At 42.8% G+C, this 22418-nt stretch overlaps 1 protein-coding gene and 1 long non-coding RNA gene across 3 annotated transcripts in view; one reads left to right on the top strand and one right to left on the bottom strand.

Annotated features, from left to right (window-relative positions):
- The window catches only part of LOC146776042 (fatty acyl-CoA hydrolase precursor, medium chain-like), a 762376-nt gene that overhangs the window by 347964 nt on the left and 391994 nt on the right, over positions 1-22418 (bottom strand). The window lies entirely within an intron of this gene.
- The window catches only part of LOC146776043 (uncharacterized), a 67232-nt gene that overhangs the window by 42366 nt on the left and 2448 nt on the right, over positions 1-22418 (top strand). Inside the window, exon 3 of the long non-coding RNA XR_014972316.1 lies at positions 19956-20010. This is a non-coding gene — a long non-coding RNA (uncharacterized LOC146776043). The remainder of the gene's footprint in view (positions 1-19955; positions 20011-22418) is intronic.

The following is a 22418-nucleotide window of genomic DNA, read 5'->3' as shown; positions in this document are numbered from 1 at the left end:
ACATTTCTGCAAGAAACTAGAAACTCACCTCCCCAGGGCTGATAATATTGCATTTGCGACCAGATGGGGTTCACACAGGTATTTTGCTGGGTACAGCAGATACGCAAGGGGTACCGCAATTTTAATACATAAATGTATACTGTTTCAGTTGCACATGGTGCACAGCGATAAAGAAGGGTGCTACACAATGGTAACGGGGCAGCTAATAGGTTATCGCATTGCATTGGTAAATGTATATGCTCCTAACACTGACTGCCCAGAGTATTTTTATGACGTACACTCTCACGTTTTACAGTTAGACTCCGAGCTTATTTGTATGGGGGGTGACTTTAACTTGTTAATGGATCCATCACTAGATTGCTCCTCTAGGTCCCTGGACACTAAGCCACGTGTGCGTCGGCTCTGACAGACCTATGCGAATCCACTGGGCTGATTGATGTCTGGCAACACTGACACCTGAACAATCCCCCCATCTCATTATGCAGCACACTATGACACCTGGACCAGACTGGACTACTTGCTGGCCACCCCTATTTTAGTTACCTGGTACAAAATTATTAAAAACTCCTTCCCAGAACGTATTTGGATCACTGTCCAGTGGTCTTGGAGCTCTGCATTCTTCCACCCAAGGGCATGCCCTGGGGGCAATCTTTTTCATACTGAGCTTAGAGAGGCTATTGTAGATTACTTTGAAATCAACACGGGGTCTGTTGCCAATTGGGCTACACTATGGGAGGCCTTTAAGGCCTACATGGGTGGCGTCAGTATTTCTAAACATGCGGGGATACTGAAAGATCCACAATAGCAGGTGATGAACAAAGATTGGACGCATTAGACATGGAACAGATGGTGCGACCTGATACAGCCACGTATAACTCACAACTGGCCTTAATGACTGAATTCAGGGAAGCAGCACTGCAGGAAACTCTTTTTTTAACCAAATGTAGTGTTGTCTGCCGCAATAGGGAGGGTGACAGGCCAGGGTGGACATTGGCTCGTATTTTGAAACCCCTATCAGGCTAGGCTTACATAACTGAGATTCGCTCTTTGTCAGGCCAAGTCCTTATGAGCACCTCGAACATACGTGACAAATTTCTTTCATACTACACCATTCTGTACACGGCTCGGGGAGACTGTAACAGATCAGACCAAGAGGGATATTTATCAGAGATTGCCTTCGTTTGGCTCAAAAAGTTGATGCAAGAGTTCCTCGCTGAACCTTTTTCGGCAGAGGAGATTTCTATTGCAATAGACGCAATGAATGACTCTACGGCCCCTGGACTAGATGGCTTCACAGGGGATTTCTTTAAGACATACAAAGATCTGTTAGCCCCACGCTTGTTGGAGGTCTATAACGAAGCGTTGGAATGTGGTGAGTTATTACCTACACTGCGGGAAGTGGTAATCATCCTACTTCCTAAACCTGGAAAGGATCCGATGTCCTGTGGGTCATATAGACCCCCCCTTACTACTGAACCTTGATTATAAAATCTTGGTGAAAATGATAGCGATGCATTTAGCCTTGCTGTTGGACCGGATAATCTCCCCTGCCCAATCGGGCTTTATCCCTCACAGATCGACAGCCCTCAATTTGAGGACTCTCTTCGTGGTCCTACACAGAATATCACCGGAGGTGCTGGCAGCGGCAATACTACTCGACACTGAAAAGGCATTCAGTTAGTTGGAGTTGCCTTCCTTTTTGGCAGTGATGGGCAGGATGGGCATGCTAAATTGATTTATCACCCTCAAAGTCTTCTTATATTGTGGCCCCACAGCCCGACTAAGGCTGAATGGTACAATATTGTGGTACTGTTGCCTTTTTCGGGGCACCAGGCAAGGGTGTCCGCTCTCCCCGTTGCTTTTCATATTAGCAATGGATCCCCTGGTTAGACACTTTCAACAGCGCAATTTACACAGAGGACATCGGATTAGAATGGGCCCTCTACTCAGCTTTCTCTACGCGGATGATATTATCCTCTTTGTGCGCTCTTCTGAAGAAAATCTGGAACCTCTTCTCAGGAAGATTATTCGCTTTGAAGGGTATTCCTTCCTAGGGATCATTTGGGGCAAATCAGTCAAATTTCCCATCACTCCATGCACCAAGAAATGGGATTGCAAGTTCCCCCTTGACTGGTGCACTGACTCAACACGATATTTGGGCATTGTTAGAAATGGGGGTCTCTAGTTGGCCAGGGCTGGCGCCACTGTCCAAATAGGGACCCTTCTGCCTAAATCGGGGCAAGTGGGCTACCGCCTTTGACAGCCCCTGCCCAACCCTGTGGTAATGTAGCACGAGCAGTTAGGCCTATCTCAGAGGCGGTGTGTAAAGCGTTTATGACCATGTACAATAAGGCAGCAACGCCACCACAAAAGGGACACGACTCGGGTACGTATATAAAAATAATATCTTTATCCAACAGTTTAACTTTAGACTTTAGTTTAGACTTCTTAAAGGTTTTCAACAACTACAATTCACGTCCCCTCCATAGGGACTCAAAAAGACAATAACGTATTCACCCAAAGCATGACATAGACTGAGTTCAGGGCCGGGGCCTACGCGACCCGGTGCGCACCAGATACCTGTCGTTAGAAGGGGATACAGCGTGCAGCTTCTCAAAGAAGAAGAGTCGGTGACCGGCGGACTCCTAGCGACCGCAAGTCTTGGAGGTTGAGGTCCCCAGCGTGCACCCACAATGATTCGGGCACTCGGGGACAAGCGGGCGCTCAGTAGCACGCGGCTGCGTTGGCCCGGGCTGGTGGTGGTGATGACTCTCATCGTGCAGCTCCGTGGTGGGCTCACAGCGGCAGCAGCTCTCTCTTAGCTGCAGCAGCCCACAGGACAACAGCGACAATCCTCAACAAGGGGGAGCAAGGTGCGGGCGCACAGCGGCAGCAGCTCTCTTCCGTCTGCGGCGGCCCACAGGACAAATCCCCAGGATGCAAAGTTTACCAAAAGCGCGGGCGCTCAGCAGCCATAGCTCTCTCTTAGCTGCGGCAGCCCGCGGGACCAATCACTGTGATGTAAAGTATCAAAAGGGTGTGGGCACTCAGCGGTGACGGCTCTCTTCTTGGCTGCCATAGCCCGAGAGACAACTCACGATAATGTCAAGTCGCAAAAGGGTGTGGGCACTCAGTGGCCACAGCTCTCCTCTCGGCTGCACTGGCCCACGGGACAAATCACAATGCTGCTAAGTAGCGGAGGGTGCGGGCACTCAGCGGCTACAGCTCTGTTCTTGGCTGCAGCTGCCACAGGACAAATCACGATGATAAGTAAGACATAAAAACCTTTGGGTCTATAGAAATAAGCACCTACAAAAACAGAATAGCACTTCTCAATTTTAGAAGAGTCCTCCTAAAGAGGACAGAATCCCATCACCCACCAAAGTGGCATGCTTCATCATTTGGGATCTCCTCTTAGTTGCAAACCATAGTGCAACCAAGGGCTGCGACCTTCTCAACAGAGGAAGGGAGCTCATGTTTTTTTTTTTAGATAGTGTTACATGGAATCCACTATGATCCCCTAAATCTAAATGTGAAGCATAGAGTATTTTAATGTTGATGGTTGCAGTGCATGTGAATTTAGTCTGTGTAATTTAAAATTGAGTACTAGGACACAAGACAATTATAATAGGCGCTGACCAAGTGTCAAAGATAAAAACAGTGCAAATGCAGTTTTAAATAATAACTGCTATAGTCCAAAAAGGTGACAGGTCTACATGTTTCAGCCTATAGATCCAATCTGATCCAGGCTTTCACCAGGACCATGAAATAATATTGCTAGAGCAGGTAAAGTCTCAATAAAAGTGGTTGGTGCCATACCACCTACGTTCACCTGTGATTCCCAATTTTGTCCAAATGTCACAGGAGTATTGGACACAATCCTGAAAAATAAAAATAAATATGGGTGACCCTTTTCAGATAAGATGTGAATTAGCAAAATTCTTTAGAAAAATGTGCTTACATTTCTTTTCTAAAACAAGAGAAGTTAAAACTTGGGACATGATGTTGGATTCTACATCAACTAATACTGGTTTGAAACCACCTTCAACCTTTAATCCACCCACACATTTGATATCTGACCAAGTGTTGACTTTTGAGAAAGCAGTGACTCAAGACATTATGACTCTCTGTGCTACCAAAAGCAAGTCTTATCAGAGCTTACCTACAGCTGAAAAATGAGCTCTACGAGTATTCGCTACTGAGGCCACTATAACAATTAAAGCTGCAGACAGGCCGGTGCAATTGTAGTCCTAGACACAGATGCGTACCATGAGGAATGCCTGAGACAACTCAATGACACTCAAGCTTATCGCTCACTTGTGACAGATCCTACTCCGAGACTTACTAAAGAAATCTGAGACCTGGTGGAAGAAGCCAAAACAGAAGGATGAATAACATCACATGAGGCTGATTTTTTTTTGGTTACGAACCATCCGGTAATTCCTTATTTCAATGTTTTCCCAAAAATGCATAAGACCCAGAGACCACCTCCTGGGCATCCCATAATCTCAGGGATAGGCTCTCTGTTAGAACCCTTATCAACTTTTGTTGATCATTTTTTACGACCCCTCATCAAAGAGATGCAGACCTATGTACAGGACACTAAGGATGTCCTGAGACTGCTACCAGGAATTGAATTCAACGTTGAGACTGACCTCTTGGTCTCTTTCGATGTTGAGTCCTTCTACACCTACATTCCTTAAGAAGAACTCTAGATGCAATACAAGGTCTTTTGGATGCAAAGGATTTGGACACTATTACCCCGGTACACTTCAATATGGAGTGTGATAGATTGGCCATGACAGAAAACTTTTTTAAATTTGAAGATACTATTTATCTCCAAATATCTGGAACATCTATGGGCAGTATTTTTGCGCCGAGTCTGGCCAATCTGTATGTCCACCTTTTCGAGCAAGACAATGTACTTGACCACAGTAATCCATTCCGAGATCAGATTTTGCTGTGGAAAAGATACATAGACGACATTTTTGTTGTCTGGCGTGGTACAGCAGCCATGATTCTGGACTTTATGCATGGTTAAATACACAGAACAATTACTTAAAGTTTACTGTGGAATACAACAAAGAGAGTTTGCCTTTCCTTTACGCTCAGATATGTCCTCATGGAAGATTGGGCAGTGAATTGTACAAGAAGCCAATGGCTAAGAATTCTCTGCTGACATTTGTAAGCCTTTATCCCAAGGCTCTTCGTCAAAATCTGCCTGTGGGACAGGTCCTCCAGATTCGAAGGAATTGTTTGGAGAAGGCCAACTTCCAACACCATGTCAAAGCTCTATCTGAACAACTGATAGATCGACAGTATCCATCACATTTGGTAAAGAAAGCTTGGAAAAGAGCCCCTAATAATGATTGAGATGCTCTTCTGGAACCTCCGGTTCAGAAAGAACCATTGACCAGATTAACTTTTGTCCATACCTTTATCACACTCTCTAATGGGGTGCAAAAGAGTGTACACAAGTACTGGCGAATCCTCAATGTGGGACAAGATGCTATTCCTGCACCTCTTTTTTCCTTTGAGGGGTGCTAATCTTCGGGATAGTGCTGTGTGTAGATTTATATTCCGTATATAGGTTTCCCGATTTATGCCCTTATATAGGTACAATTCATATTGCCCTTATTTAGGCATAGAAAATCCAGCCCTTATTTAGGCATTGTCCATGCTACCCAAATACAGGCATGGTCTCCTACATCCGACAATGCACGTCACGAATTCTTGGAAAACCAGACTCTTAAGCCTTTAGGAATTTCCCTTGCTTGGATATTGATTTCTCCGAGAAGTCATTATTATGCTTGAACATCTATTCCTTAGGGGTTCATTCTAAGGGTGGGCGCAGTGCTCAGCTCCGCCCACGGAGTGTGCGTAGTACTGCCCACTTCGCGCTGCACAAAGTAGGCGTAGCAGGGGCAGACTACGCACACCCCGCGGGGAAGCTGTGTTGCCCGCCACCCGCCTCCCTCCCACCCTCATTTTACAATTATTAGAAACATTAGATAAAGAAAAATGACTTACCTGAGCTGCCGCGTCCCGGGGCTCCTTCTTGCTGCTTCCTGGATAGCTTCTTCCTCATGAATGCGCGGGCGCCCATGCATGCGCATTCGTGAGGAAGAAGATATCCAGGAAACTACAAGATGGAGCCCCGGGACGCAGCAGCTCAGGTAAGTAATTTTTCTTTATCTAATGTTTCTAGTAATTGTAAAATGGGGGCGGGAGGGAGGCGGGCAGCGCGTAGTGGCGCTACGCGAAGTGTGCGGGTGGGCGTAGATTTGCCCCCACTCCGTATTGCTTCACATAGCCTCCCTACGCCCAGGGCTGGTTCATTCATAACGTTCCGAAGCCTGACTTTTACGTCAATACAGGCATTCCTAAACACCTTCAAGGTATAAATATACCTGCACTTGCCCTGGCAAACCACGGTTCCGGCACGATCCAGCTCGACTGCCTACTTGCGGTTCGCCACGACAAGTTCAGAAGGAGATCGAGTTCCAGTCTGATGCATTGACCAGACGCTGTCATCCTCTTCGCAGACAATCCAGCTCCAGTGTTGCTGACTCCCCTTGCGGGGTGTTAGATATCGAGTCCCGGAAAGAGATTCCAACCTCGCACATTCTAAAGGTATGGAGCAGACTAGATCTTAGAGAAACTTTTGGCAACTCTTGGCAAAACTAAAACTATAGCTATTGTTAGCTATACTTTAGAAAACAGCAGCTACTTATTACCTTGTACTACACTTAGGTTAGGTACACTGGGGTAGAACTATTTAGATAAGTATTCACATTTTTATCCTGTGTTACTTATGTATGTATTTTAATTAATACAGGTCATAGCTACAAACCATGCTTTTTCAGTATTATTTTATCTTACTGCTAACTCTGTACATATTGTACTTCGCAGCCTCTCTTACGATTGTAGCAGTTCATATCTCTTGCATGAGAAATAAGACTGTTCAATAAACCCTTTTTATTGAAACGCCCATCTCTCTATTTCTATGCAACTCTGTAGAAACAAAGCATGCACGATTGACTGAGTGAAACTGTTATCTATTGTTTCCGCGATTCTGAGATTGTTCCGACTCTAAGGGAAACAAAGTTGTCATGTTTATGTGGTTGTCAGAAACGAATCCCTTCTTGTTTATTCGAGAGTTAGCTGGCACACACAAGTAATTAAGTTTAATGTACTCGATAGAGACGTACTGACCTCGGTCCTATGTCAAATCTATAGTGTGTATTATTCCAATGCGCAGAGCCTATCAGGGATAAAGGAACTACACTACTTGGCGCCCAACGGTTTGGTAAGGCACTAATGTAATGCTAGATACTGAAGTAACTCAGTTGTGCTTTTCTCAGAGACCCTCTACTCATAATACACTATAAGACATCTGGAGTGGGTAGGGATAATATCCGCCATAGCTGAGTAGGACAAAAATCCTATATATTAGTTGTTCGGTTTGTTCAACGTTGAAGGATACAGTGTTCCAAAATGTTGTGCACCTTATTTTCGTTTCCTTGAAGCTTGCTCTGAAACTTTCATTAAGTAATGACCGAAAACGGCACAAACACCGATACTGGTGCAACTGCGGCTGACCAAGTCACAGCAGCTTTTATTTGTACAGGTTTTCAAGAAATGGACGAGGGTGCTATAATCATCCATCCAAATTTAAGGAGAGCCATCACTCTAAAACTTATAAAACATGGCCTAACACCAAGAGGTGGTAGAGCAGTTTTTGTGATGGAGGCACATGATTCTCACCAGACAGAGGTTATCTATTCATGGATAGTATTCCCAGAATCAAATCCAGTAACACACTTGTTTCACTTCTACAAAGAAGATGATCCACCTGAGGAATATATATTCCTCGAAAGGAATATTCCTTTCGAGGATATTGAAAAAGGCACCCTAAAACATTACAATCACATTATCAGGCTCGGTCCACTAGGTAGACCAGGAGCAACATGGCCGATTTTAGCCGGCTACATACCTGACCCTGACATTGAATCAATGTCGGATGAGGAATTACTTTATAACATACAAAAGCTAATAGAAATATACAGTTAAACCAAGACTCCTACCTCTTCTAATATGAAGTGGGAAAATAGAAAACAGCATTCCAAAGAGAAGCGTTCTCAATCCCAAATTAGGTCTCCTCAAAAGGAGCCCTATGAAAGGAGGTACAACCTCAGGAATAGGGACAATTTGAGAAAACCTGACAGATATCAAGATACTGATACACGTTCCTCTCATACCTTTCAAGGGGTTATGATATACTTCTAGCAGAATGGGACTGGCCACCAGAATGTTTCAGGGAGTGCCCACATGGCGAAGACATCATTATGCCAGCCTTCTCCGACCATGTTCCAGTACATTTGAAGTAAACTGATGCCAGGAAATGTGCAGTGGCCCAGGCCCCAGCATTATACAAGAATTATGTAGGATGGGATGAGGACTCGCCTCCCCACAAAATCCAGTTAAAAAATCAACCAACTGCACAAAGGCAGTACCCGGTTAAGAAAGAAGCTAAAAAACAAGTCAAGAAGATATTAGGTCAACTTGAATACCAGGGGGTGATTGAAACATGTGCCTCATCAATGAACAATCCTTTGTTTCCTGTCTCCAGACAATACATATCGTCTAGTTTTGGATTACAGACACTTAAACTCATGTTGTAAAATATTTGCAGTGCAAAATGCACACCGCACAGCATTAATCAATAACATTGTGAGTAAAAAGTACAAAACCACATTAGACATTTCAAATGGTTTCTTTTGTCAAAATATTGCCCCTGAAAGTAGACATTTGACCGCTTTCTCCATAATGGGGATCCAGCGTCAATTTGTCGACTCCCACAGGGGTTCAAAAACAGCCCGGGTTATTCTCAGCAAGAGTAACAGTTACTACAAATTTATGATGACGAGGCATTGTCATATGTCGATGATATATATCTGACAGACGATGACCTGGACAGACACTTGAACAGGGTGATCCCCATTATATTGGGCTTCGCCTCTGAGGGTTACAAATTCAATTTTAAAAAGTCCAGAATTGCCCATCTCAACCTCCTTTTTCTAGGATATGAACATTCAAGTGAAGGCAAAAACGTGGCAGCCAACTTTTTAGAAAAGTGCGCTGCTCCAACCTCCAAAAACGGTGAAAAACTTACAGTCCATTCTAGGTTTCCTGAATTTTGGAAGAACTTGCATTCTAAACTACGCAGAGAGGGTTAAACCTCTCTACAAATTAATCAAACCTGATTTCAAAGCCACAACTTGGACACAAGAATACACAGAAATTCTGCGTTCACTTCAAACAGACATGTTAGCAACAAAACATTTGCAAACACGCGTAAACGTATGCAACTTCTGAATCATGCAGGTCAATGCGGATTCACTGACTTAACTTTTAACGAAGGTGAAAAAGTACCAATTGCATACAAATGACACTTGTATACACAAGCAGAAATGAAATTCACTTCTACAGAAAAGATTCTGACAGCAGTTCAAATACCTGTAGCAAAAGAGAGAGCCCTAGCACAGGGGAAACACATTATGGTCGTGACTCCTGTACCAGCCTTAGAGGCAGTTACTACAGCTAGCATTCTGAATGCAAAAGCTTTACATCCAAGATGGATACAATGGGTTAATTCTTTTGCTGCAACTGATGTTGAATATGTTTTTGATCCTTATTTGAAAACACAAGCATTCCTGCAATACGAACACAAATATCCTCTGCCTACTGAAATTCTCCCTCAAGATCAGTACGAATTTATAATTTATACTGACGGATCTGCACAACCCGCTACGAGGAGTAAACAAGCTTACAGTGCAGCATGCGTGATCGTTAAAGGTTTTATGCGCGAATGCAAATTCAGACCAATGGTCCCAAAAATGCAATCTCTAGGAGATTGTATAGCTCAGCGAGCTGAACCACAAGCATTCAAGATGGCACTTGAAAACACGGATCGGGAATTCCCCACACTCATAGTGTGCGATTCTTTTTACTGTGTCCAATCTTATAATGAATATTTACATAATTGACTTCAAAATGGTTTCAAGGATGCAAAAGGTGGCACAATCAAGCATAAAACGCGTTGGGAACAAGTAGTACAGTTTCGAAACGGACTACAAAACACTCACGTGATACATACACTGAGTCATCAACGTGATGGCGTTCACATTGAAGGGAATTAATTGGCTGATGAAGCCACGAAAGGGGCTGTGCAAACGGCTTCCGTAGCTGCAATCACTTGTTCAAAAATGAAAATAGACAGTGAAATAATGCTGGCGGTCAATGCTTCAAGCAAAGGCAGCGGCGCAGAGTTACCTAAAATGTTTCAACTCAAATACTCATGTTCCATTTGCTTGAATCCCTGGAGTGAGGGATAGGGTAACACCAAACATGGAATGAAGACCAGCTTTGATTTATGAAGCACATCTGGGAGAGGGTCTGACACATCAGGGGATCTCGAAAAATTTTTAGAACTAAAAGAGATGTACTGGTGGCCAGGAATCAATAAACTGATTCATATCTCCACCAATAACTGCATAGACTGCAATAGAGATCGCAGTACAGAACGCCACCAGATACCGGACTACAACATAGCCAGCCCAGTTCAGACACCATTATTAGACAGCATTAGATTATCTACGTGCAGGTGTCATCTTGGACAAATGCTAAACCACAAACAGTAAATCAAGATTCCTATGGATGTGGCCTCAGCTGACGCTCGAACTGTTATAAAAGATTTGCGAGTCTTTATCGGCACATACGCAATTGGCACACTACATTCTGACCACGGTCCTGCGTTTAGCTCTCGAGCTTTCAAAGAAGCCATTACCAGTTTGGGCATAGCATTGCGGTATTCTTCTCCATTCCATCCTGAGGGAAATTCTGTTGTGGAAAGAAAAAACTGGGACATAAAGCAGTCTATAACAGCTAGGGTGTTAGGTTCGAGTGATGGGTAGGTCAGACACCTTTATGGGGTCCAGCGCGCACTTATTAACTTGCCAAGAAGTTCTCTAGGGGGAGTCACTCCGTATGAAGTTCTATTTGGAAATAGAATGTTGGTACCGGACCTTGATATGCAAGGCACAGTGATGGAAAATAGGACACTTGATATCAAAGATCATTTGACTGTTTTACAGGACTTAAATGAACTAAGAACGAGACAAAGCAACGTGCTCCTGAAGCCAAGCATCACTGAGGAAAAACCAGCCGTCCCAGCAAGGCCTGTCTGGATTCCAAAACTTGGTGATCTAGTCATAGAAAAGATCGCGGAAAAGAAGGAATTTGGGCCTTCTTACGACAACCAGTACCTGTCCTAGCAATCCACGGATGAAGAACAGTACTTTTGCCGCCCCTTGCTGGTAAAAAGGAGAAAAGATTTGTGTCCATCGACCTGATCAAACCACACTATGTGGCCGATACTAAGCAGTAGGCCAAGTGGACACCGCCAATGTAGCAGATGCACTCCTCTAGCTACAATCCAAGAGGTTCAAACTGAGAGACTCCTCGCCTTTGAAGATTCTGCAGTGAGAATAAAGGACTAAGCAACAAAGCTATGGAACTTGTCCCTCTTGAAACCCAAATAACAGTTCGTCCTGATACACCTGTCTACACCGAAGTAACAAGTGATCAACTGGTTCCAGCGAATTCAACAAATCCTGATGCAATTCCAACCATTGACAGAACTGCCTCTGGCTATTTCATTTTCTGAGGATCCAAGCAAACCTGAAACCACGCCAGCACAAAGAACTTTCAAAGAACAAGCAACAGACTTTTTCCATCTCATGAAAAAGACTTATATGGTTTCACCATGGATTGAACTATGGATTGTTTTGGGAATATTCTTATTTCTACTTTGGTTAGCTCTGGTATTGACTCTGGGTATGCTGACAAATGGAAGATATATTCAAATGGACACAGCAAGTAAAAGAGTGAACTTACTTCTCCAGCCACATAAATCATCCCATCGTGAAGCAAGAGACTTGTCAGCAGTGAACATCACAGCCATTCGTAAACATGATGGTATAGTTTGGGACCAAACTGAATATCACATTTTTGGCCCGTCTGAGCTTTTGAAGATTCCACATTTATAAAAGATTTCATTAAGTGACTTTATTACCTCTAGTACGTTTCTGATGATTGGGACTTCGAGACTGTTAATAACCTAATGTCTGATCTAGAGATGTCTACAGTATTCACAAATCGTGAATATTTAGAGGGTTCATCAGACTATGAACAAATGTATTGTTATAACCACTGTGGTAATTGTTTCCTGCATAAATCTGCAACACCTAGCAATATATTTATGTACAACCAATGGGAACATTGTTCTACACCGCCAAAGGGTAGTTTGAAAACTTTTGCAATGAAGTTTCCATATTTTTCAGGCTACAATTTGTCTAATCCAGAAACGTTTTATTTCAAGAATATGAACAAGACAGGAATGAAAAATATGTTAACAAATACGAAACAGATTTATTCTACAGCCTTTATTGCCCAACTGTCTACACAGGGTTTCGACTTCTGGAAAGACAACATTGAGACAAAATCTGTCTGGGATACAAAAGATTGTCAAGTACAGGGGGTAGAAGCTTTGTTTAGAGCCTGTATCGTCCCTGAGCAAATTATGTTTTTGAATTACACTGTCCAGCAAATGTCTTGCCTTGGGTTAGCCAAGATCAAACATATGAACACCGACCATTCCAATACCTGCAAGTAATAGAACTACACGGGGGGGAGGTCGACGTACATAATACTTTGCATCACAACAGATCAGATCCAGAATGGAAAAAGTGGTTGCTCTGGCCCACAGACACGAATAACTGTCAAGATCGATTCCTGAACAAAACACAGGGTTTCAATATTAATAGGCCAGACCCACGCTATGTTCAAAGACAGCATCCAGGGGTAGTAACAACATAGTGTATGGAAACTTTGCCTTGATTGGCTACAGAAAGGTACATTGAAGGATGTAAAACAACACTTAACTTTACTTCAAGAAGGCGCAGACCTTAGGGAATTCTTGCTAGGACCAAGACAACCGTGTCAAAAACGTTTCATATTTGCCGGTATCTACGCTGCTTATAATGAAGCATGGAAGGTTACCCAAGCAGAGACTGCAGAACGAATACAAAAAATTGATTGTATTAATTTAGAGAAAACTCTCTCTGTAGTAGACAATGGGTTAATGACTCTGTCGTCCTGAATATATTCATTGGACAACATTGTGTCTGCTGTCATAGACATTATGGAACAAGACTTGGTAATTTGCAACATGGTCAGTCTCAGCTGCGTTCTATCATGCAATTGGGCTGGACACTACAAAACTAGCGTGCAGGCTATGTGTTTTGGCGTTTAATCAATGCTACGTCACTGTTTTCAGAATTCAATTTCACTGATAAACAGATCAAACTGGCACAAAGGGGAGCAGACTACACTATGCTGAGCATTGAAAAACTGGAAACATTACCATTCACGGTGGCAGAAAAACCAGCTACTGAGTGGATCATACATGGTAAAATTACTCTGCCTGTTATAACTTTCCATTTTCAATATTGCCTAAAACATATACCAGTTGGCAAATATGAAAGGTTGGGTAAAGAATACATCAAGACATCCTGGTATTTACCTTACACACATAGATGTTGGAGTGGGGATTGTGAAGTTTTTTTTAGCGGGGAAAACTGTGAACACACACTAAGCGGTTCTCTCCTTTGTCAGGGTATTAACTTACACGGGGCCTGTGATGGTTCCACTACAAACTTATCTTGGCACCTGCAAGGTTCACCAGCTGCAGTGATTAATCCAATTTTTGGCCAACTTTCTAATGGGAGTTACATTATGTTGAATGATCAAAGCTGCTGTGGAATGTTGCCAGGTATTCCATATCTAATTGCGGTTACATCCAGGGTCACTTGCTGTATGCAAGTCTTGTTTCCACAAATACATAACAGTCAGGGAGTCGTCTCTATGGCCTTCACTGAACATCTCTTCTATACGAATTGATATTCTAAGCAGAATGAAAGCCATTCTTTTACAAAAAACAGTGCCTCTGACCTCAGCCAGAGAAACCTATGATCTCTAAGTCGCAAGGACTTCTGCAGTGATACATACTCTTTGTATACAAACTGCCCTGTGCATTTCTTAGAAATGTTAGGTCGTATCTTAAACATGTCTGATACGAGCGGTATTATACATGTATATAAGAACATGTGTGCAGGACTGTTAGCACCTTTTCAAGCAGTCCTCGGAATTTTTCCAAACTTCGTGCACTCTGTGTTTGGCGGACTGCCGCTCCTTTTAGTACTCGTTGCAGGGATCCTATTTTTTTCTCCTACTGCTACGATATGGCAAGCCAACTCACAATCGACACCCAATTCACCATGGAGAGAGCTCTATTGGAGATGAAGTGTCGTGAGAACATCGTCCAAATTTTGGGTTTACCTAGTCTACGAGAATTAAACACCACATGGTTTCTGTCATTCAGACCAATCTGGAAAGATTGCATCTTACCTGTTCTATGCTGCCTGCTCTACGGTGAAGAATGCATGCTAGACATCTGTCTAACACGCCCATCAGTCATGCCTACGGATATCGATACTCTGCTGGACCCAGTAATGGCCCATGCTCTGTGTTGTACCCAACGGCTACCGATCCTGATGACGGCAATCATTGAGATCTCACAGATGCAAATTGCTACTGCTGAGGTATGAGAGGAAACAACAGGCACGCAGGTAACCTCCGATTCGAACATTGCTGATGCAACCAATGCTGAAGGCGATAGTTCACATCTATGTGCAGTTAAACTTCTAAACAAGGTATTCTAACTTTCACATACAACGGTAGACAACTTTTTGTCTACAGGATTAGAAGATTTCATGTATTCTCCAGGCCCACACACTGACTTTTGATTCAGGCACACAGTGTTGGGATGAGACTCTGAATTTGGCCTTCATTCTGTTCAGACAAGGGACTATCTTTGGAACTTTTTCTTATGATTAATTTTTTTCCCCAAATTGGTATTTTTTCGTTTTTGGCACAGTAATCTGCTTATATTAGAACTATTCATAGAGAACAGAATTCTTTGAAAATCTTCCAGGGACGTTATGCCAACTTGTCACATCAACTATTGATCTTGTGTTAACTTGATAAGAAATGGTTTCGGCCCTTTTTCTTCTGTATTAACGAGACATTTCATCATATGTATATATTTCTGCTTCATTCTTGTTGGCATTTTCAATGCATGTATATACTTCGAATGAAACATTGCTTTTAATATGTACTGCACCTTATGCATAGCAATGGGTTTGTAGTGCATTTTTAGGACATATGTTTTTAGGTATGTTTTAGCATGTTTCCGATTATCATGCAATATTCTCTTTTAGACATGTTTAGTATGTCTAGAATTTAGTAATGTCGTTCCTAAGAAACTGGAGTCGGTGTTGTGTGTAGATTTAGATTCCGTATATAGGTTTCCTGATTTATGCCCTTATATAGGTACAATTTATATTGCCCTTATTTAGGCATAGAAAATCCAGCCCTTATTTAGGCATTGTCCATGCTACCAAAATACAGGCATGGTCTCCTACATCCGACAATCCACATCACAACAAGTTCTTGGAAAACCAGACTCTTAAGCCTTTAGGCATTTGCCTTGCTTGGATATTGATTTCTCCAAGAACTCATTATTATGCATGAACATCTATTCCTTAGGGGTTCATTCATGACGTTCCGATGCCCGACATTTACGTCAGTACAGGCATTCCTAAACACCTTCAAGGTATAAATATACTCGCACTTGCCCTGGCAAACCACGGTTCCGGCATGATCCAGCTCGACTGCCTACTTGCAGTTCGCCGCAACAAGTTCGGAAGGGATCGAGTTCCAGCCTGATGCACTGACCAGACGCTGTCATCCTCTTCGCAGAGAATCCAGCTCCAGTGTTTCTGACTCCCCTTGCGGGGTGTTAGATATCGAGTCCCTGAAAGATTCCACCCTCACACATTCTAAAGGTATGGAGACGACTAAAACTTAGAGAAACTTTTGGCAACTCTTGGCAAAACTAAAACTATAGCTAAAGTTAGCTATACTTTAGAAAGCAGCAGCTACTTCTTACCTCGTACTACACTTAGGTTAGGTACACTGGGTTAGAACTATTTAGAAGCATCAGATGAGTATTCACATTTTTAGCCTGTGTTATTTATGTATGTATTTTAATTAATATATGTCATGGCTACAAACCATGCTTTTGCAGTATTATTTTATCTTACTGCTAACTCTGTACATATTGTACTTCGCAACCTGTCTTAGGATTGTAGCAGTTCATATCTCTTGCATGAGAAATAAGACTGTTCAATAAACCCTTTTTATTGAAACGTCCATCTCTCTATTTCTATGCAACTCTGTAGAAACAAAGCATGCACGATTGGCTGAGTGAAACTGTTAACTATTGTTTCCACGATTCTGTGATTGTTCCGACTCTAAGGGAAACAAAGTTGTCATGTTTATGTGGTTGTCAGAAACTAATCCCTTCTTGTTTATTCGAGAGTTAGCTGGCACACACAAGTAATTAAGTTTATTGTTCTCGATAGAGACATACTGACCTCAGTCCTGTGTCAAATCTATAGTGTATATCATTCCAATGCGCAGAGCCTATCGGGGATATAGGAACTACACTACATGGCACCCAACGGTTTGGTAAGGCACTAATTTAACGCTAGATACTGAAGTAACTTTGTTGTGATTTTCTCAGAGACCCTCTACTCATAATACTCCATAAGACGTCTGGAGTGGGTAGGGATAATATCTGCCATAGCTGAGTAAGACAAAAATGCTATGTATTAGCTGTTTGGTTTGATGATGATGATGATGATGATCCACCTGAGGAATATATTCCTTTCAAGGATATTGAAATTCCACACACATACCAGGAGCATGAGCTCTTGTTTAAAGGCACCCTAAAACATTACAATCACATTATCAGGCTCGGTCCACTAGGTAGACCAGGAGCAACATGGCCGAGTTTAGCCGGCTACACACCTGACCCTGACATTGAATCAATGTCGGACAAGGAATTACTTAATAACATACAAAAGCTAATAGAAGTATACAGTTAAACCAAGACTCCTACCCCTTCTAAAAAGAAGTGGGAAAATAGCAAACAGCATTCCAAATAGAAGCGTTCTCAATCCCGAGGTAGGTCTCCTCAAAAGGAGCCATCTGAAAGGAGGTTCTAGTGACCTCTGAGTTAGCTAGCACACACAAGTAATAAAGTTTAATGTACTCGATAGAGACATACTGACCTCAGTCCTATGTCAAATCTAAAGTGTACATTATTCCAATGCGCAGAGCCTGTCAGGGATATAGGAACTGCACTACTATAGTCTAGTCCATACAAGACCTAAGAACAAACTACCAAGGGGAATGGGTACCCTAGGGGATGTGCCCGCTGTGCAGGAGCATTTTCCATGCGGTTTGTGTACAGCTTGCCCACAAACACAACAAATGTAAACAGTGGACATTGGTACTGACAGACCTTGGGTCCTTACAAAACACACCAATTGCAACACCGAAAAAGTAATTTATTTGACTACGTGTCCATGCTCACTTCGTTATGTAGGAATGACCACACGGAAAGTTAAATTGCGAATAAATGAACATAAAAGCACTATTAGGTGCAATAAACAGGCAACCAGGTTGACGAACCACTTCCTCACACATAAACATAAGGCAGAGGAATTAAAATGGACCGTCTTGGAGTAACCATTTATTCCATCTCATGTAAGTGACATTACTAGATTTTTGTTAGTTAAAGAACAAAAAATGATTGTTAAGCTCAAGGGTGATATTCAAGGGCTGAACGATGAAATACCACTGGTAACAATATAATCATTAACATGAACATTAACTCCGGCATTAACGAGGTAGATTTGCTGAGAAACCACGTTTCCATCATGATACAGAGGGAGCTGCAGCTCTCTTCTTGGCATGTCAATATGGTATCTGAACGGTATTGCACCGTAATAACCAGAGATCTACGATATGATATAGTGCTGATAATTCCAGGGCCACATGATATGAATATTACAGCATGACACACTGCAAGACCCAGGAATACATTATACTAATTGGTTTAATCTAGTTTCAATGGAAGTTTTTGCATTTGCTCTATTTTTCATTTTGTGACTATTACATTGAACGGATTAAGAACATGTTTTCGCAAACTTTTATTCGTGATAATTTAATTTATAGAATAACGGACAGACGGTCCCAAAACTTTTTTACTACCACTCCCATAATTCAGAAGGGATGGTGTGGTATACACATGGAGTTTTTTAAGACTATAAAAGTGTTATTACCACCCCCATAATTCAGTACACCCCACATTTAAAAGTACTATGTATTTTTGGTGAGTGTTGAGTTTGCATAGAATTCGTGCTCGATAAGGGCTCGATAACATTGATGGTATATAGAAACTTATGACAGACTTTTGGGACCACATTTCCCAGCACCCGCAGTGTGGTTCTTGATCGGTGGGAGGAATAATGACGTTTATGTAGAGCGCAAGGGGTTTGTTCACAACAGTTAGATCAAAACTATTGATAGGCTAAATGGGACTACAATTTCCAGCACCCACTGTGTAACTTTCGATCTGTGGGAGGAATGATGACGCTATTTGAGAGCTCAATAATGGGGATGGGATGCACACCATTTTTTTCATATTTTCTACATTTGTCCATGCTGTTCATGTGTTGCGTGCGAACTGGTTAGGTGCCAGCCCATTTGACACCAGTCAAAATGATCAATGAAGAAAACGGGGCCCCTCTAGAGCCCCGAACCAGATGCACTGCCGAATTACGCCAATTTTTGGCAACCGTTTATTCTTTTTTTATCATCAGCCAATACAATCTTTATAATCCAACTTGATTTGCGCCATTTATAGTTTTTATCCACACGAGGAATATATTGCAATTTCCCAAGTTTCTAATGCCCAACATGTGTCGATCCGGACCTCTTTAGTTGAACACAACTGAAGCAATGGTTCATAAAAAGCAGTGTTTTATTCAGAATATACCCAATGCATTTCGGGCTTCAAGCGCCCTTCGTCAGGGGTCACTGCCGTGAACGTTAAAAATCAACCCTCTTTGTCGGTATTACAGTAAGGCTCTTACCTGTCGTACAATTCTTAGCACTGTCCGGGTTGACATTGTGTCGGGTATTATTGTGAATGGATGCACGTTCCGACGTTCGCTACGGGACAATGCTTAACCCTTGATGTTTGTGAAATCAAGATGTGGCATGATGCTTAATGCCTCACGGCCAAAGCTTAACGCTTAATATCCGAAAAACTATGGTTTAGCATTTTTGCATGTTTGATATAGTGCGTGTAGTGTTAATTAGGTATAGTTCACTCTAGAACCAACAAACCATTAAAAAACTATTGTGAATGGATGCACGTTCCGACGTTTGTTACGGGAAAATACCTAACGCTTGATGTTTGTAACATCACGATGTGACACAATGCTTAATACTTAACGGTCAAGGCATAATGCCTTGCGCTCAATGTCTGAGAAATTTTTGCACATGTTTGATTCAGTGCGATCTTCTTCACTAAAGACTCATATTAGTTTGCTGGGTGTGTGTATGATTTTGAGATTTGAGATTTTACATTATAACTGCCAATGGATACAATTTGTGTGCGGTCATGACCACGTAACTATATGATTAGCATTATAGAAAGGTAGCCATCTTCAGAGCAAGTCTGGCTTTGAATGTGGTTTAAAATATTTTTTTTACCTGCCACGCATTGGTATATGATACAAAAATGAGTAGCTTGCGATATCATAATACATGATAAACGTATATTGAGCACTTTTTGACAATAACAGTTTAGCAAATGTTTTTTGAAGCACTTGGTAAGAATTATTTTTCTTTTTCAGGATTGTGTCCAATACTCCTGTGACATTTGGCCAAAACTGGGAATCACAGGTGAACGTAGGTGGTATTGTAACAAACACTTTAATTGAGACTTTACCTGCTGTTGCACAACCACACTATTTTGCAGTAGCAATATTATTTCAAGGTCCTGATGAAAGCCTGGATCAGATTGGATCTATAGGCTGAAACATGTAGACCTGTCATCTTTTTGGACTATAGAAGTTATTATTTAAAACTACATATGCACTGTTTTTTTATCTTTGACACCTGGGCAGCGCTTATTAAAATTGTTTTGAGTCCTGGTAGTCCATTTTAATTACACACACTAATTTCACATGCACTGCAACCATCACCATTAAAACACTCTATGCTTCACATTTAGGGGATCTTAGTGGATTCCATCTAAAACTATCTCAAAAAAACATCCGTGAGCTCCCTTCTTCTGTTGAGAAGGTTGCAACCCTTGGTTGCACTAGGGTTTGCAACTAAGAGGAGATCCCAAATGATGAAGCATGCCACTTCGGTGGGTGAAGGGATTCGGTCTTCTTTAAGAGGACTCTTCTGAAATTGAGAAGTGCTATTCTGTTTTTGTAGGTGCTTATTTCTATAGACCCACGGTTTTTATGTATTACTTGTAGTCAAGAAAGGGGATAAAATTCCGTCTGGTCTCTAAATATTTTTCCCTAGGACCCCCTGTTTAGATAAGTTGTTTATACAAATCACGATGATGCCAAGTAGCAAAGGGTGCGGGTACTCAGCGGTTGCAGCTCTCTTCTTGGCTACAGCAGCCCACGGGACAAATCACGATGAAGCCAAGTAGCAAAGGGTGCAGGCACTCAGCGGCTACAGCTCTCTTCTTGCCTGGAGCAGCCCACGGGACAAATCACAATGATGCCAAGTAGTGAAGGGTGCGGACACTCAGCGGCTACAGTTGTCTTCTTGGCTGCAGCGGCCCATGGGACAGAAGATGGTCTTGGCCCGGCTGGCACCACAGTGGACGCCCAGCGGCTACAACTCTCTCTCAGTTGCAGTTGTCCCCACAGGTTCAGCGAAGGGTTCGGAGGTGCCGGTTCCATTGGGCTTTCAGCGACAGCAAGTCTATCTCATCGGCGGCAGCCCACACGGATCCAGCGGAAGAGTTGCAGGTGCAGATTTAGGCAGGCTCTCAGTGGTGGCAGCTCTTCTTTAGCTGCAGCAGCCCCCACAGGGTTAGTAAAAGGTTCAAAGGTCCTGACCTCGGTGGGCTCTCAGCAGCGGCAGCTCTTCCTTGGCTTCAGCGGCCTCCTTCGGTTTTAGTAGAAGATTTCAAAGGTTCAGATTTAGGTGGGCTCTCAGCGGCGGCAGCTCTCTTAGCTGCAGCGGCCCGCTTTGGGTTTAGAAAAAGATTCAAAGAGGCTCAGTCCGCGGTCCTCACAGTATAACTAGAGGTTCCGTATTACTCGACAGAAGCCTCACTTGCAAGTATGCAAGTAGGATTACTCGCACAGGATTTCCGATGGCTGGCAGGGTGAAGTCTAATGTCCCTGAGACTTCTGCAGGAGGCACTCTCGTTTTAGGCCCTTGGGTAGTTTCTTCGGCAAGCTTTGTGAAAGTTTCAAAATCCTGTCCTCTGTCCGCTCGGACAGACTTTTGTCTTGACATCCAGAAGGAACACACTTGGACAAAGTTCCAGCGCAGCATTTTATACCTAAAAAATCTTTGTTCTCTAAGCTCACAAATCACTGCCTCCAGTCAAATCCAGTTTGATGGGGTCGGGGAGCACTTGGTTTACGAGGCAACATCCTGCCCTTTCAGAATGAGGGGGTCTGCTATCAGACACCCAGTGGGAGGTGAAGCCATCATTCACCTTGCCAGGCGCAGCCCTGCTCGGATCAAAGAGTCACCCCTCCTCATGTTCTGAATACCGATCTCTCTCTCTCTCTCTCTCCCTCCCTCCCGCTGCTCTAAAACCAGACGGCCAATACACATACTCACAACAGCCTACAGTAAAGCTTAGGCCACAAACTACCGCGTTTTCCGGGAAAGGTATTTCCAAACATGTAACATACAAACGGTCCTTACCAAAAGGTGCCCCTCAATGTCCTGAGCACAAACATACCAAACTCGAAGTTCCTATTAGGTTCCTAGGGACAGATAGGATGATAGAAAGTAATCTTTAACCGACCCATCCTGGCCTATGAGAATGGATTGTTTTGCAGTAGCGACAGTGAAATGGAGGGTAACTCGCTATTGAAAGAGGCTATACAGATGTAGGCATTATGGTTATCCTTATTCATACAATTCATTTAGATACAGGGAGCATTCGCGCTGTGGCACTGAGTAGCAGTGGCGCGGCGCCCAGAACATCTAAATCCAGCCAATATAAAAAATAGGGAGAGGAGAGAGGAAGGGAGACCCGCGCCAATGATGCCAGGTCTAACAGGCAAACACATTCACCTGGACACAGATCAAATTTTTAGACTGAA

Source organism: Triturus cristatus, chromosome 12, assembly GCF_964204655.1.
Source record: "Triturus cristatus chromosome 12, aTriCri1.1, whole genome shotgun sequence".
In the NCBI taxonomy this organism is placed as follows: domain Eukaryota; kingdom Metazoa; phylum Chordata; class Amphibia; order Caudata; family Salamandridae; genus Triturus; species Triturus cristatus.
This window is presented reverse-complemented; position numbering and strand designations above follow the sequence as displayed.